This window comes from Gossypium arboreum, chromosome 11, assembly GCF_025698485.1.
Source record: "Gossypium arboreum isolate Shixiya-1 chromosome 11, ASM2569848v2, whole genome shotgun sequence".
In the NCBI taxonomy this organism is placed as follows: Eukaryota; Viridiplantae; Streptophyta; class Magnoliopsida; order Malvales; family Malvaceae; genus Gossypium; species Gossypium arboreum.
Window position 1 is genome coordinate 127,622,052 of NC_069080.1, and position 24,135 is coordinate 127,646,186.

A 24,135-nucleotide genomic window follows, 5' to 3' on the forward strand; every position below is an offset into this window, starting at 1 on the left:
TTACTAAGATAGGTAATACTTATATTTAACTGTTGAAACTGGATAGCTTTAGGCGCGTTTTCAAAAACAACGTTGATTTCAAAATAACACGACAACAAGCAAAGCTTCGCAATGAAAGTATTTTCCAAAATTAATCACTTTTCCTAAAAATGACTTAATCGAATCGGTTTCCTAGAAATATCCATGACGTTAAGGTGTGGCAATGGCGGTATGCATGTCTAGGATTGGATCCGAAGGAGCTTGGTATTAAGCAATCCGATGGACTCACCACCTCTTTTCCGGTTTCCTACCGGTGCATAGCTTCCATTCACTTTAACCCTTAATGAATTAATCTTTTGAACATCAAGTACGATTTTCTGGACTTAGAAAGGAAATTGTTTTTTTTACGTTTTTGATGTAGCATGCCGGATCCGGCCATAACTTCTGGGCCGGGTTTGGGGTGCTACAATATCAATAAATAAATTTATTAAAAATCGTCATAGAAATATTTGTATATTAGATGGGACATATTATATCAATAAATATATTTATTAAAAATTGTGATAGAAATATAGAAATATTAAATCACAAATTACGAAAAGATGGTAAAAAAATTCACGTGGCAAGCATACATGTCGAGAGGTATAATATTATTAAAAGGTTGCAAATTGAAAAAAATACGGTAGAAAAAATCCATTAATGATCCATTAAAAAATAAGTTAAAAACAGATTTAACAAATTAAATATACATACCTATTTGAAATTGTAATTACCTTATACTTAGCTCATGGAATAATTTAGCAAATTAAATATACATACCTCTTAGAAATTGTAAATTGGATGGAAGAGTCAATTCTAGCAAATTAAATTACACCTGCAAACAATGAACAGCCATGAAATAAAAAAAATAATCTAAGTTTAAACAAGAATTAAAAACATGATCCATTAACGAATTTTCCAAAGCAAAAAGCTATTAATTATTTAATTTAAGGATAAAAACCAAATTTATATTATTATTTATATTAATTAGTTTGAAGGTTAAAATAGCTTTATTGACTCCTTAATTAGTGGAAAATGATGTCATCGTCCCTCCTCCTTGAAGAAAACAAGACATCTCCCTTGTTAGACATACCGGTAAGCCTATTTTTAGAGGCTCTTTTTAAGCATATGAAAGAACTTAAATATACTTTTTGAATATATTTCATAGTCATATAACTAACAAGTCTTAGGAAGGACAGTAGTATCAGGGACTATAAAATGGACGGAGATTACCTACATTCCAACAAAAAAGCTATGATTTTAATTTCAGAGAATGTGTTCAATGAACCCAAAAGAACCAGTGATATAACTCTCCAAATCCAAATTCCAACATATAACTAGAAGAATGCATATTCAATTACATGACTAGTTTTATTCCAATAAAGGGACTAACAAGCAAGCACATAAACAACCTAATATATCGTAAGAATGCATATTCAATTACATGACTAGTTTTATTCCAATAAAGGGACTAACAAGCAAGCACATAAACAACCTAATATATCGTATTCCTTAGGGAAGACACATTAAAGTACTGTTTCAATTGCTTTCAACCGGCAAGATGATAGCACAAGTTCTTTTTTACTAATCACCAATTTTGCCTATTTTATTCAACAATGGCTCTGACATGGATAAAACTGTACTCTTAACACTGCTTGTCAATAATACACTTTTTTAACAAAAAACAGCACTTTGAATTGAAAAAAAAAAGAAGGAAAAGTAATTGTTTTGTTGTGTTTACTCAACAAAGAAAATAAAATCAAGTGAAACTAGAAAACCAGATGGAAAACCAGAAAAAAGGAGGAAATTACTCATAGTGCATTGTCATTCTAAATGGAACTTAGAAACTTACTTGGCAAATCAAATCTCCAACACAAGTCAAAAGTGCAGATGTCACTGCTTTTGTCAACACGGGATGTTTTTCTAGAAGAGCCAAATACCTGTTAAAAAAGCAACATAAATACTTTGGAACCAAGCCAGAGTAGTAGTTTAGAGTACTAGTCCTGTGAAAGTACCATAACACCATAATAAACACTCCTCAACCAGCTTTCACAAGAAGAAGTAAATTTTCTAAGAAACCATTACAAATGCTTCATAAATGACAAAGTATTATACCTTTAAGCAATCGGCAAAATCTTGTCAAGGAAAATACAAAGCTAAAAGTTTCTTATGCTCATGTTATTCAATTTTAATCAACACCTTTAAGAAAAAAAATCAGACCGAATGTAAAATCTACATGCCAAGTGTCCTACATCATATACATAGGTAACTAGAGTCTTGTTTATGTATGTGTATGTGTACATATAGGCAAACTCAATGATGGCTTTAAGCACTAATGATTGGCAGTCAATAATGTAAATTACTAATTAACTTTTTATCAAAAATCTTCCAATTATCTACCTCCACAACATCCCATTGTAGAACTATTCTCAATTCAACAAATAAACAAGTATGTTTATCAAACTAACTTTACCCATCCTATCAATAGCATAGGTAGATACTATCTTCTTAGGGAACCGAAGCTAGAACAAGCTACTGAACAATTGAAACATGAAGTACCGCCAATTTTGTTCCCAGACATGGTACAACTATTTCTTACTGATAAAGGATCTAAATGACTAGAGTTTTACTAAATTCTTTTACCCTATTATCGAACATTCCCTCTCATCGTTCTTCTTCTTCTCTTCTAAAACATTACCGAGTACTTTCATCGTATTGAAACAGCAGTAATAACCTACTTCATTCTAGTTCTACAGTTGAGCTTTGCTTAAATTCGTCACTAAACCAAGCTATCCGACATATAGTACATTGTGAGTTTAAGCCAGATAAAACATGTATATCGAGCAACCTAATAACGAAACCTTTAATGACAAGCATTTTAGATAATTGTATCCCAAACAAATCTCTAAATTTTTTCAACTCCAAATATATATACACAGCAAAAGTAGCTAACTCCAGACCTGTTAGATACCATCTATTACAGATAAATACATGAACCAATCTAGCTAAACTTTGATGAAATTTGAATTGTTTTCAAACAATTCATCAAATAATGCACACCACTATTCAAAACCAAATCTAACTCAATAGCCAAAATGTTGTTAATCTCTTCAAACTTCACAAAAATTTAAAAATTTTGAAACAAAAATGGAAAAAAAAAAGTGCAGCCTTTTAGCTGGTTAGAAAATATCAGAAACTTAAACTGAATAGCTCAAAGTTTTCTTGGGCTCAATCAATTCAACGATGCTGTCATTGTCCATTTAAGCTTCCAATTTTCCCACGATTTTCTCATAAACCAAACAGCAAAAACAAAAGGACAAGAAAAAAAAGTGCAAGTAAAATGAAAAACCATCACCGTCTCATTTGGCCAGCGTTGATCCAACACACCCCATTCTGCTATTCTTCTAAAGCACAAAAGCTCACCAATCTTCAAAGGCCGAAAGCTGAAATTCACAGCAAATTCTTGTTCAGTGTAAAAAATGTCTAAATCCATAACAAAAAGTAATACTAATACACAAATATTAGTAAATACCCTAATTCTTTACCTTGAACTATTTTGTTCAACCCCAAAGCCGACTTCTGAAACTCGTTGCTTTGTTAATCCGATTTTTAATAGATGGGAATTCAATGGCCAGTAGGAAGGGTGAGTTTTAGGGATTTCAAATTGGGGAAAAAGATAGTTTTTTCGGATGTCGAATTGGGGAAGAAGACATGATAGTTCTTTAGGGATTTGGGACTAAGGAAAATAAGGGAAATGAAGGGGAGAACGGGGAAAATGTTAAGTGTTTTTGTCTAGGTAAAAAATAAGGCAGCAAAATGATGATGGTCTGACCAAAAAAATGTGACATTTGTGGCGTTTCCTACGTAGCGCCACTAAAAGGGTAAGCTATTGCGGCGTTTTACCAAAACGCCACTAATAAACCAATAAAACGACGACGTTTTAATATAAACAAAATCAACTTTAGCGGCGTTTATAAACTAGCGCCGCTACATCCGAACCTATTGCGGCGCTTTTTAGAAACGCCACTAACAAATACTATAAAACGACGCCATTTAATTTTAAAAAATGATGATCTTTTACGGCGTTTTTCCAAAAACGCCGCTATTGCATACATTGCTATGCCGCTTATGGAAAACGCGCTAATGCCTTTAAAAAATTAAATTATTTAATTTATAAATAAAAAATATAAATTAAAAACAATAAGTTATATAGCCAAAAACTTTAATTTTATTTTAGATAATAGTATTTTAATTTTTTCATTTAAATAAATAATTTTTAAAATTTAACTAATATTTAAAAGAACTACATAAAATTTGAAATCTTCAAAATTATTGAAAATTTGAAATCATTAAAATTTGAAATTATTTAATATATAAATTAAAAAATCAGTCATATACCCCAAAAAACTTTAAAATTAAATATTTTAAATAATAGTATTTCAAATTTTAATTAAATTTTTTAACACTAATTACCCTTAACCCATGTCCCCTTAATCCCTAAACCCCTCAACCCTAAACCATTAACCCTTAATCCCTAAAATTTAAACACTAAACCCTAAATCATGTCCCATTAACCCCTAAACCCTTGAACCTTAAACCATAAACCCTTAATCCCTAAACTTTAAACCCTAAACCTATCCCTTTAACCCATATAGACCCTCAACCTTTAAATGTTAACCCCTAAATCATAAACCCTAAATCCCTAAACCTTTAGCCATTGAACCATAAACCATAATCCCTAAATCCACAATCAATAATCCATAAACCTTAAAATAATATTAACCCATAAACCATAAACCCCTAAACCCACAATCCCTACACCCATGCATAATCCCTAAACCTTAAAATATTAACTCGTCATAATCCATATAAACCCTAAACCCTAAACCATATATACCCTAAACCATGCATAAACCTTAAACTGTAATAATGATAATTAATTAAATATTTTAAAATTAATATCATCTCTTTTATAATTATATAAGAGTTTATTTAATATATAAATTGACAAACAATCAGTCATATACCCAAAAAGCTTTAAATTTTTTAAATAATATATACTATATAATTTTTTTCATTTTTAACATATATTTTATATATTTTTTAATTTTTTCTATGTGTCATTAATTTAGGGTTTATAGTTTAGGGTTTCAAATTTAATGTTTATAGTTTATGGGTTTAGGGGTTAAAGTTTAGGAGTCAGGGTTAATGGGTTAAGATTTATGGTTAGGGTAGTGTTTGGAGTTTTAAGGGTTTATGGTTTGAGACTTAGGGATTAAAAGTTTGATAATTTAAAGGTTTACTGGGTTAGGGTTTAGAGAATGGTGTAGTTAATTTATATTGTTTACAAAGTCAGTTTCAAATATGATCAAAATAAAATCGAAATCAAAATAAAAATAAGACCTTATTTAAATTGTTATAATTTGGTCATATTCAAAATAGATTGTAACACCCTGAATGTGGGCCTAGAAGTTTTGGGCCTTGAGCATGGGAGCGGTTGAAGGCAGCTTATAATATTCTGTTGTGCATGTAAATTTCATTAATGAAGGCTTGTTTTAGTGGTTAAGTGTGCTGAGAAGTGTTGGAGAAGTCCTGGGTTCAAACTTGGACTCTAGCAAAAATTTTGGTTTAAGGTTAATTAAACCCTGGGTGTAGTAGGTAGGCCTTAAGAATATTGTTGGAGAAATTGTGACACAAAAAGCCTTGTGGCTTAGTGGCAAGTAGCGTGTGGAGCATTTAAGGGGAGGCATGGGTTCGAATCCCATGGCAAGCAAAGAGCATTTATTTTGCTAACAGGGGGCGACAAGAGTTGGTGTTGAATTTAAACTCTGATGATGGAGGGATCCCACATCGGGGAGCTAACATAAGAGTGGATACGAAGCTGGCTTTAAATAGAGAGAACCATGAGGAGAGTAAAGGTACCTTTCTTGGCTGATCCCTTTCACTTTATGGCGCGCTCGTTTAGGTTGGGTGTCGGCTAAGAGTGCTCGGAGCGCGGATTAACTCCAGTCTCCTATCAGGTGTGTACTTCTCACTACTCTAGCTGTAGGATGGCTACTTGACGCGATGGTAGAAAGGGGCCATGTGGGCCCAATGGGCCTCTGAGCCCAATTGGATAAGTTGTTTGATTGTGTAGTAAATATTGGACTAGGCTAGGTGAATCTCATATCTGTGGCTAGATTTGGGCTAAAAGGGCCACACGAGCGTGTGGGCCCATTTGGGCCGAGAATAGGCTTTAGGGCCATTCGTATTGTCATCTCTGTTTAGAATACTTTAGTTTACCAAATTACCAAAATACCCTGGTTTGTAAAATTACTAAAATACCCTTGGTTTATAAAATCACCAAAATACCCCTGGTTTGTAAAATTACCAAAATACCCTTGGTTTATAAAATTACCAAAATACCCCTGGTTTGTAAAATTACCAAAATACCCCTGGTTTGTAAAATTACGAAAATACCCCTGGTTTGTAAAATTACGAAAATACCCCTAATTTGTGAAATTACTGAAATACCCTCGACTTGTAAAATTATTGAAATACCCTCGACTTGTAAAATTACCAAAGTACCCTTGATTTACAGAATTACCGTTTTACCCTCGATTTACAAAATTACCGAAATACCCTTATAGGGTAGAAATACCGAAATACCCTTGTAAGGTAGAAATACTAAAATACCCACAGAGGGTAGAAATACCAAATACCCCACAGGGGTAGAATTACTAAAATACCCCGTAGGGTAGAATTACCAAATACCCTTGTAGGTAGAAATCTTGAAATACCCACGTAGGGTAGAATTACTAAAATACCCCTGTAGGGTAGAATTACCGAGATACCCTTGTAGGGTAAAATTACCATTTACCCCTAGGGTGTTAAATGACTGCTTTTGCCCTTGTGGGCAAGTGGTGACTTGACCGTGTGGTTGATGATTTGATTGTAAATATATGTTGGTGATATGAATGACTTGATGTGATTGTTTGATTCAAATATGGATATGATATTCGATTACAGATGTTGTATGCCATGACATGTATATCTTTGCATGGGATATGGGTTATATTGATGGAGGAAGCATTCAGCGACCTCATTGTAATCTGTGGCCTCGCCACGTATATCTGTTCTGGTGACTTCGTCACAATATCTGGCAACCTCGCTGCAATCTGGTGGCTTCGCCACACACATATATATATATATATATATATATATATATATATATCTGTTCTGGTGGCCTAGCCACAATATCTATATCTGGTGACTTCGTCACAATATCTGGCAGCCTCGCTGCAAATTCTGTGGTGTGTAGCGGATGGTGGGTCGAGTTGTCTTCCCACATGGTGTAAGGTTGGTACGAGGGTGTATACGGATGGATTGGGTTGGGTTTGCATTCACATTCGATTCGATTACATTACGACATCGATTCGATTCATTACCTAATTCGATTCGGTTCTAATTCGATTTTGTTACGACATCGATTCGATTTAGTTACCTAATTCTGATTCTGATTCTGATTTTGATTTTGTCACCTGATTCTGATTCTGATTCTGATTCTCATTTTGATTCTAGTTCTGATAATGTTTCTTATTCTGTAATGGGCTAAGGCCCATCTGGTACTGTCTGTTATAGTGGGCTAAGGCCCAATTGATACTGAAACTATAAGTAAGGCTAGGGCCAGACTTTTAATTCTTTTATATGACTGACTGTTCCTTTTATAGTAGGGGATTTCACACTGAGTTTTCATAAACTCACCCCATTAATTAACCTTTCAGGTAATTTCCAGCCTTAGACGGATCGGAGCTGCGAGGGGCTTGGAGGAAGCCACACACATTGTTTATGTTATAGTTTTGATTCTTGCTTTTAAATGTTTTTATGTGGGTTGTAGTAAAGCCGTTGTAATTTTTTGGATTTCAAATTTGGAATTTTATTTATTGTTCTTATAATTGCTAGTATTAGAACACGGTTTTCCAAAGCAACTACTGTTGTTTAAAACATCACGTAACCGCAATTGTTTTTAAATTAAGCTTAATAATCGCCAGGATTTTTACAAAGTTGTTAAGAATGTTATTCAATTGAGGTTTTCTAACAAGGTTTAAAAAGGGTACAAGTTTTTAATTATTAAGAAGGGTTTTCAATGGAAACATGGTCTCCGAAAAACACTTCAATGTGGCACGCCAGATTCGAGCCAAACTTCCAGGCCGGGTTTGGGGTGTTACATAGATAGTTACCTATCCATATCAATTTGCTACTTTTTTTATTTATTTTTCAATAAATAATTTGTTATATTTTTAATATATTAAATTTAATATTATCTCTTTTACAACTATATAATAGATTTTTTAATATATAAATTAAAAATACTAATTAATCTAAACTTTAAACCCTTAACTACAATATCTAAAACCCAAATTCATAAAACATAAACCATCAACCCTAAGCCAACCCTTAAACCCATAATCTATAAACTTTAAAATAGTTTACATCTATAGCGGCGATTTTCCAAAAAGCGCCGCTAAAACTCAAATCTATTGCGGCGTTTTTCTAAAAATGCCACTAAAACTCAAATCCTTAGCGGCGTTTTTTAAAATGCGCCACTAATACTCAATCTATAGCGGCGTTTTTGAGGAAGCGCCGCTATTGCCACTGAAGCTCAGAATAAACGATGCCGTTCAGCTTAATCTTTTAGAAGTTTTTTTGTACAAACGCCGCTATAAGTCGACATATAGTGGCGTTTCCTTAAAAACGCCGCTAATACTCAAACCTATAGCGGCGTTTTTGATGAAGCGCCGCTATTGCCATTGAAGCTCGCAATAAATGGCGTGGTTTAGCTTAATCTTTTAGTGGTGTTTTTATAAAAATGCCGCTATAGGTAGACCCATAGCGGCGCTTTCGTAAAAACGCCGCTAATACTCAATCTATAGCGATGTTTTTGAAAAAACGCCGCTAATACCCGATTTATTCAATTTTTAATGGCGTTTTCTATTCAAACGCCGCTAAAAGTGCCGTTAGAAGTTTGTTTTCTTGTAGTGATGGCTCAAACTGCCTTGGTCTATATGTAAACCATCTTCTAACACTCCTCCTTGGCTTGCATGCTAATATATCTTCACCAAGAAAGCCATTGAGGAAAGTAGATTTTATATCAATATGATGTATTTTCCACTTCTTTTAAGCAGCCAATGCAACCAATAGTCTAATTGTATTAAGCGTGGCCACTAGTGTTAATGTCTTAAAGTAAACAATCCCATATTTTTTATTGAATCCCTTCACTTCTAACCTTACCTTCAGCTTATTCAAAGTTCCATTAGCGTTGTGCTTAGCTTGAAACACCCATTTTACTCCTATGACCTTCTTATGAACTGGCCTTGCAACTAACTCCCAAGTCTGATTTTTATGAATCATGCTCATTTCATCAAGCATGGCTTGCCTCCATCCTTCTTGAGCTTGAGCTTCTTCAAAACATGTTGGTTTAATAGTAGCCATATCTGCCCTCTCATATATTTCACTTAGTGGACTGGTTCCCCTAACTGGCTCATGATCAATGTCCATGTCAGGATCATTTTGATCAACTTTAGTCTACTTTGTCACCAAGTCTTCAGCTGTACATTTTGGTTCAATTTTATCCTAATTCCAGCTTGACCTCTCATCAAATACAACATCTCTACTCACAAAGACTTTGTAGGTTGAAGGATTTAGAATCTTGTAGCCCTTCTTGACACTGTTATAGCCCACTAGGATGCTAGGCTGAGCTTTCTTTACGAATTTGTCCCTCTTTACTATTGGTATGTGTGCATAACATATGCAACTGAAGATCTTTAGATGAGCAACTGATGGTTTGAACCCAAACCATACCTCAAATGGTTTTTTTTTGAAATGCCTTGGTTGGTTGCCTATTTTGAAGGTAAACTGCAGTGCTCGCTGTTTCAGCCCAAAAACGTTTAGGCAAATTCCTCTTAAACATCAAACATCTGGCCATATCCATTAAAGTTTGATTTTTCCTCTCACTGACACAATTTTATTGAGGTGTATAAATGTTTGTGAGCTAGTGTTTGATGCCTAATTCTTTACAAAAACTTTGAAACATTGCTAAAGTATACTTTGTGCCATTGTTTGACTCTAGTGTATTGAGCTTGCAACTTGATTGAGTTTCTGCTGCAGCCTTGAATTTCCAAAACACTGAGGTTACTTCTGACTTGTGCTTTAGGAAGTAAACCCAGTAGAACCTTGAATAATCATTAATGAAAAGAATGAAGTACCTACTACCATTCAAGGATTGTGTCTTCATGGGGCCACACAAATCAGTATGGACTAACTACAGCTTTTCAGAGGCTCTCCAAGACTTTTTCAAAGGAAATGGCCGTCTAGCTTGCTTTCCTAGCTGACACCTTGACAAACATCTCTTTCTCAACTTTTTTTTTTTTTTGAAATTTTCAACCAAGTATTCTTTGGACAAATAAAGTAGAGACTTATAGTTGACATGGCCTAATCTTTTATTGTAATAGCCTAAATTTTCAGTGGTGTCAGAACAGTGATTCGAGATCATTAAATCCGACAAATGAGTAGAAAAATATTAATAATTTAGTGAATATAAGTTAAATGTGAAGTTAGGAAAAATTTTTGAAATAGCGAATAGTGTACTAGAAATAAATATTTAAAAAAATTAGAATCCAAAATGAGGTATCGAGAGTTTGAAATTTTAAAACGAGTCATAAATATTTTTATAAATATTTATGGAGTGTTAATAAGTTAGTATTAAAGTTTCGTCAAGAAATTTTAAAGTTACGATAGTTAATTGAATAAAAAGGACTAAATTGTAACAAATGTAAAATTATGAGGAATGATTAAATAGCTTAAATGATAAAAGAAAGAGGGTTTAAAAGGAAAATAGACCCAAGATCTATTTGGGCTGGATGGCAAGGGGCTTGAAATCAGCAGGAAAATTGATGAATTAAGGGCAAATTTGGAATATTGCAAAATTTACTTAATAAAGCTAGGACTAAAGTGGAATTATCTAGATTTCTCTTCATTTTTCTTCAATTCCAGCAGCTAAAAATGCCATAAGAGGGTTCTATAAACTGGTATTTCATAATTTTTGCACCAAGTGAGTTAATCCTTGCCTTTTTCTTGTAATTTTTGTGTTTCTAAGACTTTTCAACTAGGTCCTACTATTAAATTCATTAGTTTTTGATTTCATGGATGAAATTGAAAGTCACCATGGTTGAGTGCTGTAAGTTTATGATGAAATAGAATGAAATTAAAGCATTAATTTGTTTATGAGATGATTCTATTAGGTAATTTCAATAGAATTTGATTTTTAGGACCTAATTGTAAAAATGTTTGGAATTAAAGTCTATTTCTGAAATTTTGATTCCTAAAGGTTGTAAACTAGTTTAAGGTGATAGAATAAAGTGTTAATTGAGAAAAATCAGCTCAATTGAGAGGCTAATTGAGTAGGGATGAAATTGTTATTTATTAAAAGCTTAGGGGAAAAATGGTAATAAACAGCTTGCACTAAAACAGTTTGGACAGTAGCAGTAGACTAACTTTGAAAAATCACCATAAATTGCAGGAATCGAATTAGAAGATGAACAAAATATGAAATTAAAGCTTATTGAGTCTAGTTTCTCATAGAAGAAACAGTGTAAGAAAGGAATTGTAAATCATGAGATATAATGAATTTTGTGAGATAAGGTCAAAATGAATTTGAGTTCCCCTGTTCTGACTTTGAAAAATAAAAAATTTAATAAAAATAATTAGGGGCTTAAATTTATATGTATAGAATACTGAATGAGTCTATTTTCAAGAGAAATAAATTAGAACATCATCCAAATTCCGTACGAGGAGATAATTAATTTGTAGTGAAGAAGGGTCGGAACTGTCAGATAGCAGAACATGGGTGAATTTAAAGAATAAAATGTACTTATTGGCTAAACCAAAAATTTTGAAAAGTTAATGATAAGAAGATATGTGAGTCTAGTTTTAGGGAAAATTAGCAGATCCTAATTTGGAGTTCTGTAGCTCAAGATAAAAATAATTTAGTGACTATGACACGGATGGACAACATTGAATATACATAGGTAAATAGTGAAATTGCAGATAATGTTACTTATAAGCGGGTTATGAATATTAAGGATGTGAAATAGAATGAATTTGAAGTCAATACTGATAAGTAAAAAATTTTATATTATAGATCAAGAAATCGAGGATAAATGAGGAAAAGAGAAAATTCTGGAATAGTTCCAGAAATCTCTACAACTATTGCAAATTGTTCCGGGTAAGTTCGTACGGTTAAATTATTAAATTTCAATGTTATTTTATAAATGGTGATTAATATTTATGTATGTTAATTATTGAAAATAATTAAATCATGTACAAAAATTACAAAATTGAACTGAGTATTTCGGAGGAACGGAACGCAGGAAATGAGTACGATTGTTCGGTGAAAAAGACGAATTGACGGTAAATTACCCAAGTAAATCGAGATTTAACATTTGTTACGAACTCTCGTGTTTGCTTTCTGTTTAGCTCTTACGAGCTTCCGTTAACTCATATGAGTTTCAGTTAACCCTTTTTGGGTTTCAGTTCACTCGATGAGCTTGATTAGCCTTCTAAGCCCTCAGCACTTATGTGCTTCAGCTTAGCCTTCTAAGCTTCGCTTAGCACTTATGTGCTTCAGTTAGATTTTAGTTTCTAGATCACGATGTACTCAAATCCGTAAGTCGTTCCTTAAACTGACAAGTTGGTAAGTCGTAATTGTAACGTGTGGAAAAAGAAATGAAAATAATGTTATCATTATTCTTGAGCTCAATTAAATAAATTATTTTTAAAATGAGATTATGACTTATAGGATGAGAGTAACTTACTTGAAATGTCCATATGATTTGAATTTTTGAAACTAATATTGGTAAGGTTTATAGTTTAAGCCGACGAACTTACTAAGCTATAGTTAGCTTACCTGTAATGTTTATTGCTCTTTCTACATTAATGGGAGGGTCAGAGGATCGGATCATCACGTTCAAGTCACACTATCTCGATTTTTCCGGTAGATTTTGTTTTAAATACTTTAAATGGTTTATATGACATGTATAGGAGCTTATGTGACTATGTTTTGTATCAACTCATGAATATATAAGTTAATATAAGTTGATATATGATATGAATGGAAATAATTAAGATGTTTAAATACTACTTGAAAGTATGAATGGATATAATGTTAGATAAAATAAGGATTAGTGATATTGTTATAAGACGAATGTGATTTGGATGAAGATTGTATTTGTTGAGTTGTTGTTGTGCTGAGTTAGTTGCAAATTTGAAATTGTAGGGAAGGTTAGATGTTTCTAAAGGGGTTATATTGAAATTTTTTTGAAAAAAAATAATTATTATTATATTACGAAAAATTTTCGGAGTACTTGAATAAGTCCCTATTCATTTATAATACGTGATTTAGGCCTCGAGGGTTCGTAAAAGGGACTTAATGATTTAATTTTAATATATTTGTTGTTTATTCATGAATTGTTTGTAAATTAACCAATATGTTCGGTAACGCCTCGTAACCCTATTCCGGTGACGATTTGGGATTAGGGGGTGTTACATTTATTGGTATCAGTGCCTGGTTTAGCCGATTCTCAGAATAGACATGATACATAAAATGTTTAGAAATACATGCCATATAAATCTGTAATAGTGTGATGTGTATGATCTGATTTAACTTTTGTTTTTTTAATAGATTGTAAAGATGTCGGATAAACCTGAACATACTGAACAGGAAGAAGCAAATAGTAGAGTACAGACATATGAACAAGGGACAAGTAGTGATGTTCCAATTTCCTTGATGCGAGAACAAGAACTTAGAAACATGATTATTGGAGTAATGAATCAGTGGTATAATGAGAGGATGCAGGAAAGGAATCAGACCTAGCAACCTCCTCCCCCTACAGTACCACCAGTAGTATCCTCGGTTGCTCCTCCACCTCCTCCTTCGGCAACTGAATCAAGTAAGAGAACTCTGGTAGAAAAACTCAAAAAATTTGGGGCTGAAGAATTTCGGGGCAGGTCAGATGATGATCCAATAAAAGCTGAGTATTGGTTGCATAACACGATAAGAGTTTTTAAAGAAATGGCTTGTTCTCCAGATGACTATTTAAGGTGTGCTGTTTCCTTGTTAAAAGAATAAGCATGTCACTGGTGGGAGACAATAGAAGCTGTGGTACCAGCCGATAAAATTACTTGGGAATTTTTCCAAGCTAAGTTTAAAAAGAAATATGTTGGTAAAAGATATTTAGAAAAGAAAAAGAGAGAATTTCTTGATCTTCGACAGGGAAATCAGACAGTAGCTGAGTATGAGAGGGAGTTTGTATACCTTAGCAGATATGCTCGAGAGATTGTTCCTACAGCAGAAGACATGTGTGTTCGATTTGCAGAAGGTCTGAATAATGAAATCAGAATGATGATAGGTGGTATGAAAATTCGAGAATTTGTGGTTTTATCAGATCGAGCTCAAAAGATGGAAGAAGTGTACAACAGAAAGATGCAACGAGAAAGAAGAAATAAAGAATCTTATAAAAGAATCTCCTCTAAAATATTTTTAGCGTTTCCGATTAAAAAGTTTAAGGAGGATTCCATTAAAGCTACATCGGTACCTGAACGATTGAAGACTAGAGTAACTCAACCTAATCGTGGAATATCAATCAGATCAATTGCTAGTGAATCCAGTGTACAAATACTCCCAGGTCTAAATGTCAACACTATGGAAAATACCACTTGGGTGAATGCAGAGGTAAAATAGGAGCTTGCTACAAATGTGGAGCCACTGATCATTTTATCCGGAATTGTCCTCTATTACAAAAAGATGAAGAAGAACAGAAGGAGAAACAGATGACTACTTCTTAGAGAAGTAAACGTGTGAGTCAAAACAGTGCTGCAAGAGCTACTCGCTCAGTCAGAGGTTAGAGCACCAGCACGTACATAAGCCATCCGAGCTAGAGAAGAAGCCACGGCTCCAGACGTTATTACTGGTACTTTCTATCTCTTTAATGTTATTGTATATACATTAATTGACTATACATTCTTATATTTGCACAGTATTAGCATTAGAAAATAAATTGTCTGTTGAACCAACTGAATATGATATTCAAGTTACTAATCCGTTAGGACAAAAGGTGATAGTAAATTTAGTGTGTCGAAATTGTCCACTGAAAATAAAAGGCTGTGAGTTCCCTGCTAATTTAATTTTGCTACCCTTTCGGGAATTTGATGTTATATTGGGAATGGATTGGTTGACAAAATATGATGCTGTGGTAAATTGTCGTGAGAAGCGGATCAGTTTGAAATGTCGGACAGGTGATATACTTTCGGTTAAGCCTGAGAATTCAAATGATGTTAAAATTATTTCAGCTTTTTCGGCTCAGAGGTTAATGCGGAAGGGTAATGAAGTATTTTTAGCTTACATCCTTGATACTCAAGGATCTGAACCAAAACTAGAACAGTTGCCGATTGTTAATGAATTTCCTAACGTATTTCTTGAAGAATTATCGGGTTTACCACCAGATCGGGAAGTTGAATTTGTGATTGATGTAATACCGGGGACAGCTCCTATATTAATGACACCATACCGTATGGCACCAGCTGAGTTAAAAGAGTTGAAGACACAGTTGCAGGAATTACTAGACAAAGGGTTTATTAGACCGAGTATGTCACCTTGGGGTGCACCAGTTTTGTTCGTGAAAAAGAAAGACGGATCTATAAGACTGTGCATAGACTATAGGCAGCTAAACAGGGTTACAATTAAAAATAAATATCCTTTGCCTTGCATTGATGATTTGTTTGATCAGTTGAAAGGTGCTACCGTGTTTTCAAAGATAGATCTTCGATCCGGATATTATCAACTGAAAGTTAAAGAATGTGATGTGCCAAAAACTGCCTTTAGAACTCGGTATGGTCATTACGAGTTTTTGCTAATGCCTTTTGGTTTAACTAGTGCCCCTGCTGCATTTATAGACTTAATGAATCAGATTTTTCAGCATTATTTGGATAAATTTGTAGTTGTGTTTATTGATGATATACCGATCTATTCAAAGACAGAACCCGAGCATGCTCAACATTTAAGGATAGTGTTACAAACTTTGCGAGAAAAGCAATTATATGCAAAATTCAGCAAATGTGACTTTTGGCTTCATGAGGTGGGATTTTTGGGTCACATTGTTTCAGCCGAAGGGATTCGAGTAGATCCGAATAAAGTATCTGCAGTGGTAAATTGGAAAACTCCAAAGAATGTAAGGGAAGTACAAAGTTTTCTGGGTTTAGCTGGATATTATCGCCGTTTTATTAAAAAATTTCAATGATTGCTTCGCCTATGACACGATTGCTACAGAAAAATGTTGAGTTTGTATGGTCTGATGAATGCCAGCAAAGTTTTGATCAATTGAAGAATATGTTGACAAAAGCTCCAGTGTTGACTCAACCAGAATCAGGTGTGCCATATGTTGTATACAGTGATGCATCTTTGAATGGTTTAGGTTGTGTGCTGATGCAGTCGGGAAAAGTTGTGGCCTATGCTTCTCGGCAGCTAAAATCACACGAGAAGAATTATCCTACGCATGATTTGGAGTTGGCTACAATTGTTTTTGCTTTGAAAATTTGGAGACATTATTTATATGGTGAAAAATGTTATGTGTATACAGATCATAAAAGTTTGAAGTATTTGATGACACAGAAAGAGTTGAATTTGAGACAGAGAAGATGGCTTGAGTTATTAAAAGATTATGACCTTGTTATCGATTATCATCCGGGGAAGGCTAATATAGTTGCGGACGCACTCAGTCAGAAATCATCTTTGTTTGCACTCCGGTCAATGAATGCCCATTTATTTGTTAGTGAAGATGGATCTGTAATAGCGGAATTGAAAGCCAAACCTCTGCTTCTCCAACGAATTCGGGAGTTGCAAGATAAAGATTCAAAGTTGGTATTAAAGAAACAAATAGCTCGAGACAAGCAGGATTCAGGGTATAACATTGATGAGAATGGTATGTTATACTATCGTAAAAGAATTTGGGTTCCAAATAATTCAGACTTGAAAAATGATATTCTTTTTGAAGCTCACAGTATTAGGTATTCTATTCACCCTGGAAGTACAAAAATGTATTGTGATTTGAAACAGATATATTGGTGGCCTGGTATGAAAAGGGAAATTTGTGAGTTTGTAGCAAAGTGTTTAATATGTCAACAGGTGAAAGCAGAACATCAGGTACCAACAGGTTTATTACAACCTATTATGATTCCAGAGTGGAAGTGGGAACATGTTACGATGGATTTTGTATCCGGGTTACGTGTGACCCCAAAGAAGAAAGATTCAATCTGGGTAATTGTCAATAGATTGACAAAATCAGCACATTTTATTCCAGTCAGAACAGATTTTTCACTGGAGAAGTTAGCAGAACTGTATATCTCTGAGATTGTGAGGTTACATGGGGTTCCAACATCCATTATTTTGGATCGAGATCCAAGGTTTTCATCGAAGTTTTGGAGAAAACCACAGGAAGCTTTAGGCACAAAGCTAAATTTTAGTATCGCTTTTCATCCTCAGACTGATGGGCAATCAGAGCGGGTAACTCAGATTTTGGAAGACATGTTGAGATGTTGTATACTTGAGTTTGGTGGTAGTTGGGAAAAGTATTTACCACTGGCCGAATTTGCTTACAACAACAGTTACCAATCCAATATAAATATGGCGCCATTTGAAGCTTTATATGGAAGAAAATGTAGGACTCCATTGCATTTGCTAGAATTGAGTGAATCCAAGTTAGTGGGGGTCGATTTAATTCGGGAAACTAAAGAAAAGGTTCGGATTATCCGAGATTGTCTGAAAGCTACTTCGGATCGTCAGAAATCATATGCTGACTTGAAAAGAAGAGAAATAGAGTTTAATGTGGGTGATCAAGTGTTCTTAAAGGTGTCGCCATGGAAAAAGTATTACGATTTGGCAGAAAAGGATAACTAAGTCCAAGATTTATTGGACCATATGAGATTATTGAAAGAGTCAACCCTGTAGCATACCGGTTAACTTTACCTCCAGAGCTTGAGAAGATTCATAATGTGTTCCATGTGTCTATGCTGAGACGTTATAGATCAGACCCTTCAAATGTGATTCCGCATACAGAAATTCAGCTTCAGTCAGATATGACTTATTCAGAAGAACCAGTGAAGATTTTAGCTCGGGAAATTAAAGAACTGCGGAATAAAAAGGTACCATTAGTTAAAGTGTTGTGGCATCGACATGGTGTGGAGGAAGCAACCTGGGAAACAAAGGAATCAATGAAATCACAATATCCGAACCTATTTTCAGGTAACAAATTTTGAGGACGAAATTTCTTAAGAAGGGGAGAATTGTAATAGCCTAAATTTTCAGTAGTGTCGAAACAGTGATTCGAGATCACTAAATCCGACAAATGAGTAGAAAAATATTAATAATTTAGTGAATATAAGTTAAATGTGAAGTTAGGAAAAATTTTTGAAATAGTTTCAAACTTTCTATTCCATATCCGTTTCAGCTAATACTTGGGTGTTTTTGTTTGAGCTTAGTGTACTAGAAATTAATATTTAAAAAAAAATAGAATCGAAAATGAGGTATCGAGAGTTTAAAAATTTTAAAACGAGTCATAAATATTTTTATAAATATTTATGGAGTGTTAATAAGTTACTATTAAAGTTTCGTCAAGAAATTTTAAAGTTACGATAGTTAATTGAATAAAAAGGACTAAATTGTAACAAATGTAAAATTATGAGGAATGACTAAATAGCTTAAATGATAAAAGAAATAGGGTTTAAAAGGAAAATAGACCCAAGGTCTATTTGGGCTGGACGGCAAGGGGCTTGAAATCAGCAGGAAAATTGATGAATTAAGGGCAAATTTGGAATATTGTAAAATTTACTTAATAAAGCTAGGACTAAAGTGGAATTATCTAGATTTCTCTTCATTTTTCTTCAATTCCAGCAGCTAAAAGTGCCATAGGAGGGTTCTATAAGCTGGTATTTCATAATTTTTGCACCAAGTGAGTTAATCCTTGCCTTTTTCTTGTAATTTTTGTGTTTCTAAGACTTTTACAACTAGGTCCTACTATTAAATTCATTAGTTTTTGATTTCATGGATGAAATTGAAAGTCACCATGGTTGAGTGCTGTAAGTTTATGATGAAATAGAATGAAATTAAAGCATTAATTTGTTTATGAGATGATTCTATTAGGTAATTTCAATAGAAATTGATTTTTAAGGCCTAATTGTGAAAATGTTTGGAATTAAAGTCTATTTCTGAAATTTTGATTCCTAAAGGTTGTAAACTAGTTTAAGGTGATAGAATAAAGTGTTAATTGAGAAAAATCAGCTCAATTGAGAGGCTAATTGAGTAGGGACGAAATTGTTATTTATTAAAAGCTTAGGGAAAAATGGTAATAAACGACTTGCACTAAAAGCAGTTTGGACAAGAGCAGAGACTAACTTTGAAAAATCACCATAAATTGCAGGAATCGAATTAGAAGATGAACAAAATATGAAATTAAAGCTTATTGAGTCTAGTTTCTCATAGAAGAAACAGATGTAAGAAAGGAATTGTAAATCATGAGATATAATGAATTTTGTGAGATAAGGTCAAAATGAATTTGAGTTCCCTGCTCGACTTTGAAAATAAAAATTTAATAAAAATAATTAGGGCTTAAATTTATATGTATAGAATACTGAATGAGTCTATTTTCAAGAGAAATAAATTAGAACATCATCCAAATTCCGTACGAGGAGATAATTAATTTGTAGTGAAGAAGGGTCGGAACTGTCAGATAGCATAACAGGGGTGAATTTAAAGAATAAAATGTACTTATTGGCTAAGCCAAAAATTTTGAAAAGTTAATGATAAGAAGATATGTGAGTCTAGTTTCAGGGAAAATTAGCGGATCCTAATTTGGAGTTCTGTAGCTCAAGATAAAAATAATTTAGTGACTATGACACGAATGGACAACATTGAATATACATAGGTAAATAGTGAAATTGCAGATAATGTTACTTATAAGCGGGTTATAAATATTAAGGATGTGAAATAGAATGAATGTGAAGTCAATACTGATAAGTAAAAAATTTTATATTATAGATCAAGAAATCGAGGATAAATGAGGAAAAGAGAAAATTCCAGAATAGTTCCAGAAATCTCTACAACTCATCGCAAATTATTCCGTAAGTTAAATGCGGTTAAATTATTAAATTTCAATGTTATTTTATGAATGGTGATTAATATTTATGTATGTTAATTATTGAAAATAATTAAATCATGTACAAAATTACGAAATTGAACTGAGTATTTCGGAGGAACAGAACGCAGGAAATGAGTACGATCGTTCGGTGAAAAAGACGAATTGACGGTAAATTACCCAAGTAAATCGAGATTCAGCATTTGTTACAAACTCTCGTGTTTGCTTTCTGTTTAGCTCTTACGAGCTTCCGTTAACTCATATGAGTTTCAGCTAACCCTTTTGGGGTTTCATTCACTCGATGAGCTTGATTAGCCTTCTAAGCTTCGTTTAGCACTTATGTGCTTGATTAGCCTTCTAAGCTTCGCTTAGCACTTATGTGCTTCAGTTAGATTTCGGTTTTCAGATCACGATGTACTCAAATCCGTAAGTCGTTCCTTAGACTGACAAGTTGGTAAGTCGTAATTGTAATGTGTGGAAAAAGAAATGAATATAATGTTATCATTATTCTTGAGCTCAATTAAATAAATTATTTTTAAAATGAGATTATGACTTATAGGATGAGAGTAACTTACTTGAAATGTCCATATGATTTGAATTTTTGAAACTAATATTGGTAAGGTTTATGGTTTAAGCCGACGAACTTACTAAGCTATAGTTAGCTTACCTGTAATGTTTATTGCTCTTTCTAGATTAACACGTCAGATCCGATTGGTCATGAACATCGTAAGGTGCTGCTCTTCGCGAATCCCAGCATACCCCTGGTTGGGATGGGTAGGCCCACCACTTCACTTTCACTTAGGCCCGGGCCAAGTCAGTGGGGGGACCCTGTCGGGCTCCTTCCCCCCCCCAAAAAAAAAAAAACTGTACGTGAGAGGAAGGGTCAGAGGATCGGATCATCACGCTCAAGTCACACTATCTCGATTTTTCCGGTAGATTTTGTTTTAAATACTTTAAATGGTTTATATGACATGTATAGGAGCTTATGTGCCTATGTTTTGTATCAACTCATGAATATATTAGTTAAGTTAATATAAGTTGATATATGATATGAATGGAAATAATTAAGATGTTTAAATACTACTTGAAAGTATGAATGGATATAATGTTAGATAAAATAAGGATTAGTGATATTGTTATAAGACGAATGTGATTTGGATGAAGATTGTATTTGTTGAGTTGTTGTTGTGTTGAGTTAGTTGTAGATTTGAAATTGCAGGGAAGGTTAGATGTTTCTAAATGGGTTATATTGAAATTTTTTTGAAAAAAAATTATTATTATTATATTACGAAAAATTTTCGGAGTACTTGAATAAGTCCCTATTCATTTAAAATACGTGATTTAGGCCTCGAGGGTTCATAAAAGAGACTTAATGATTTAATTTTAATATATTTGTTGTTTATTCATGAATTATTTGTAAATTAACCAATATGTTCGGTAACGCCTCGTAACCCTATTCCAGTGACGGTTTGGGATTAGGGGGTGTTACATTTATGCCATAGTTTAGACTCATCTAAGACAGTTGTGTAAGCACTGTCTAAACTTTTGTTCCAGTCCACAATAAAATTTCTATCAGTCATAGTTACTGACATGAGTTTAGATCTATGTGGATCACTAATCAAACATTCTTTGCCTTTGAATACAACAGAGTATCCTTTTTCAACTAGTTAAGCAATACTTAGCAAGTTTCTGTCTATTTCAGGTACTAAAAAAGCATTGGAAATGAGTTTGATACCTGAAGGAGTGTCAATAAGCACATCTCCCTTGCCTTCTGCTTTAATGTAGTGTCCATTGCCCACTTTTACTTTGTGTTAAAACTTTTATCAATGCTCTTGAAAATAGCAGCATCATGTGTCATGTGGTTTGTGCAACCACTGCCAATTAGCCACCATTTTGTAGTTTCTGGCAGCTGAGCAGGAGACAACAAATACTTGTTCTTCCTGATTACAACCTTCTTCTGCCACTTGAGCTTCTGTTCTATACTGTTGAGGCTGCTTTTACTTTTTCTTGCCTCTGTTTCTACAAACCTTCTCAACATGGCCCATCTATTTACAAACCTTGTACTGCACATAAGGTATGTACCAGCAGTTAGCTTTAGGATGGTTAACTCTTTTGCAATGTGAGCAAGGTGGATACCTTCTTCTTGCTCCATCTCTTCTTGATTTGTCTGGAGAAGTTTTCTTATCTTTTTTGGGAGTAGAGCTCGAGATTGGTCTACTATTGGCTTGAAAGGCACCTTCTTGACGCTCCTCCTGTCTGCTAGCTCTTCTTTGTTCTTGAGTGTAGAGGGCATTGATTAGCTCAATTAAAGAGATGCTTGATAGATTTCTTGAATCTTTTAGGGAAGAGATTTTGGCTTCATATCTCTCAGGTAAGGTTGAAAAAACCTTTTCCACTATTCTAGCTTTATTGAATTGGTTCCCAAGCAATCTAATGCTGTTCATAATAACCATAATTCTGTCTGAATATTGCTTAACTATTTCTGATTTGTTTATCTTCAAATTTTTAAAGCCCCTTCTCAAATTCAAGGGTTGCTGCTGTCTTGTTTTTTCAGTTCCTTGAAACTCCTCTTTGAGCCTGTCCCAAGCTTGTTTTGGAGTCTCACAGGCCATAATCCTTGTGAAAATCAAGTCTGACACACTGTTTTGAATGCAAGACTTCCCTTGTACCTCTTGGCTCTATCATCAGAGTGCTATCTGATCTGAGCTACCGTGGGGTTAGCTCTCAAGGGTGGTGGTTCAACATCAGCATTGAAAACCTTCCATAAAGTCAAATGCCTACAGGTAGGTCTTCATTTTCACTACCCAAATGTGGTAGCCTTCACCATTGAACACTAGTGGTGCTGCTAGAGAGAAACCTGATGAAGACATTGCTTTTGAGAATAGAAAAGAGAAAGGAACTCTAAGAAATTAGCTTTCGATACCAATTGTTGGAACTAAGAAAAGAGAAATAAGAAATTTCAACTGAAACTTAAGCTTTAAGCTTCAATATCTTACTAATTGCTAAACAAACAAAGAAATTTAGCTTAAGCTATATGAACATAATGCTTGAAAGAAAACAAAAAGAAGAAGAAGAATTTGCTGAAAGATTCGTCATCTTTTCATTGAAAACAAAAGGCATTACATATACCAAACAATTAGCTTGTAAAAAAAATGAAAATGTTACCTAAACATACCTAACTCCATTAACTAAGTTCTGAAACTTATAAAACCTTACTTGCACTCTTGGTTAAGCTGATTTATCAAATCTATTAGCACCAATTACATCAAGCATGTCACTAACTTAGTTCTAATCTAATTAAGTAACAAAATATTGTTGAAAAGTAACAAAACAACAGCATATGCTTCAGCTGCAACTTGCATGGCTCGAACTGCCTTGGCTTACATGTAAGCCATCTTCAAACAATCAACCTCAAGCTGTAGAAGATAGAGAGGAATCCGCTTTACCTTGAGAAAATTACTTATTTCGATGACATGGAGATTATTACAAACCATCACTGCATTTTTCACTACAAATGCCCTTCAATTTTTGTTGGGTTTTTTTAGCAGAACAAGAAAGAAAGAAGCAAAAGAGAAAATAGTTGCAAAAGAGAAAGCTCAAATTTGAATTTAGAAAATTGATCTTCATCATGAATTTTCATTAACATTAAAAGGATAAGTTACATGACAACTTCCTAATGCATAACTGCTCCCACTAAAGTATTGACTAAAAAACAAAACTTAAATTATACACAAAATGTAACTGACATCTCAGCTATTACATCAACAACAAATCCTACTAACTTAAAGTATAAATTACAAGAAAACTAAATCAAATTACAAATGAACAAAAGAACAAAATGATGCTGCTACATTTGGTTTAGCTTCAATGCTGGTCTGGCATGCTAGTCTGCTGCTGG

General features: G+C 33.8%; 1 long non-coding RNA gene and 1 pseudogene across 1 annotated transcript; one reads left to right on the plus strand and one right to left on the minus strand.

The window, feature by feature from the left end:
• Positions 1 to 24,135, minus strand: part of LOC108472340 (probable disease resistance protein At4g27220) — a 94,365-nt pseudogene that overhangs the window by 14,488 nt on the left and 55,742 nt on the right.
• Positions 5,934 to 7,961, plus strand: LOC128283571 (uncharacterized). Its single transcript, XR_008273947.1, has 2 exons — positions 5,934 to 6,038; positions 7,782 to 7,961. It is a non-coding gene; the product is annotated as an uncharacterized LOC128283571 (long non-coding RNA).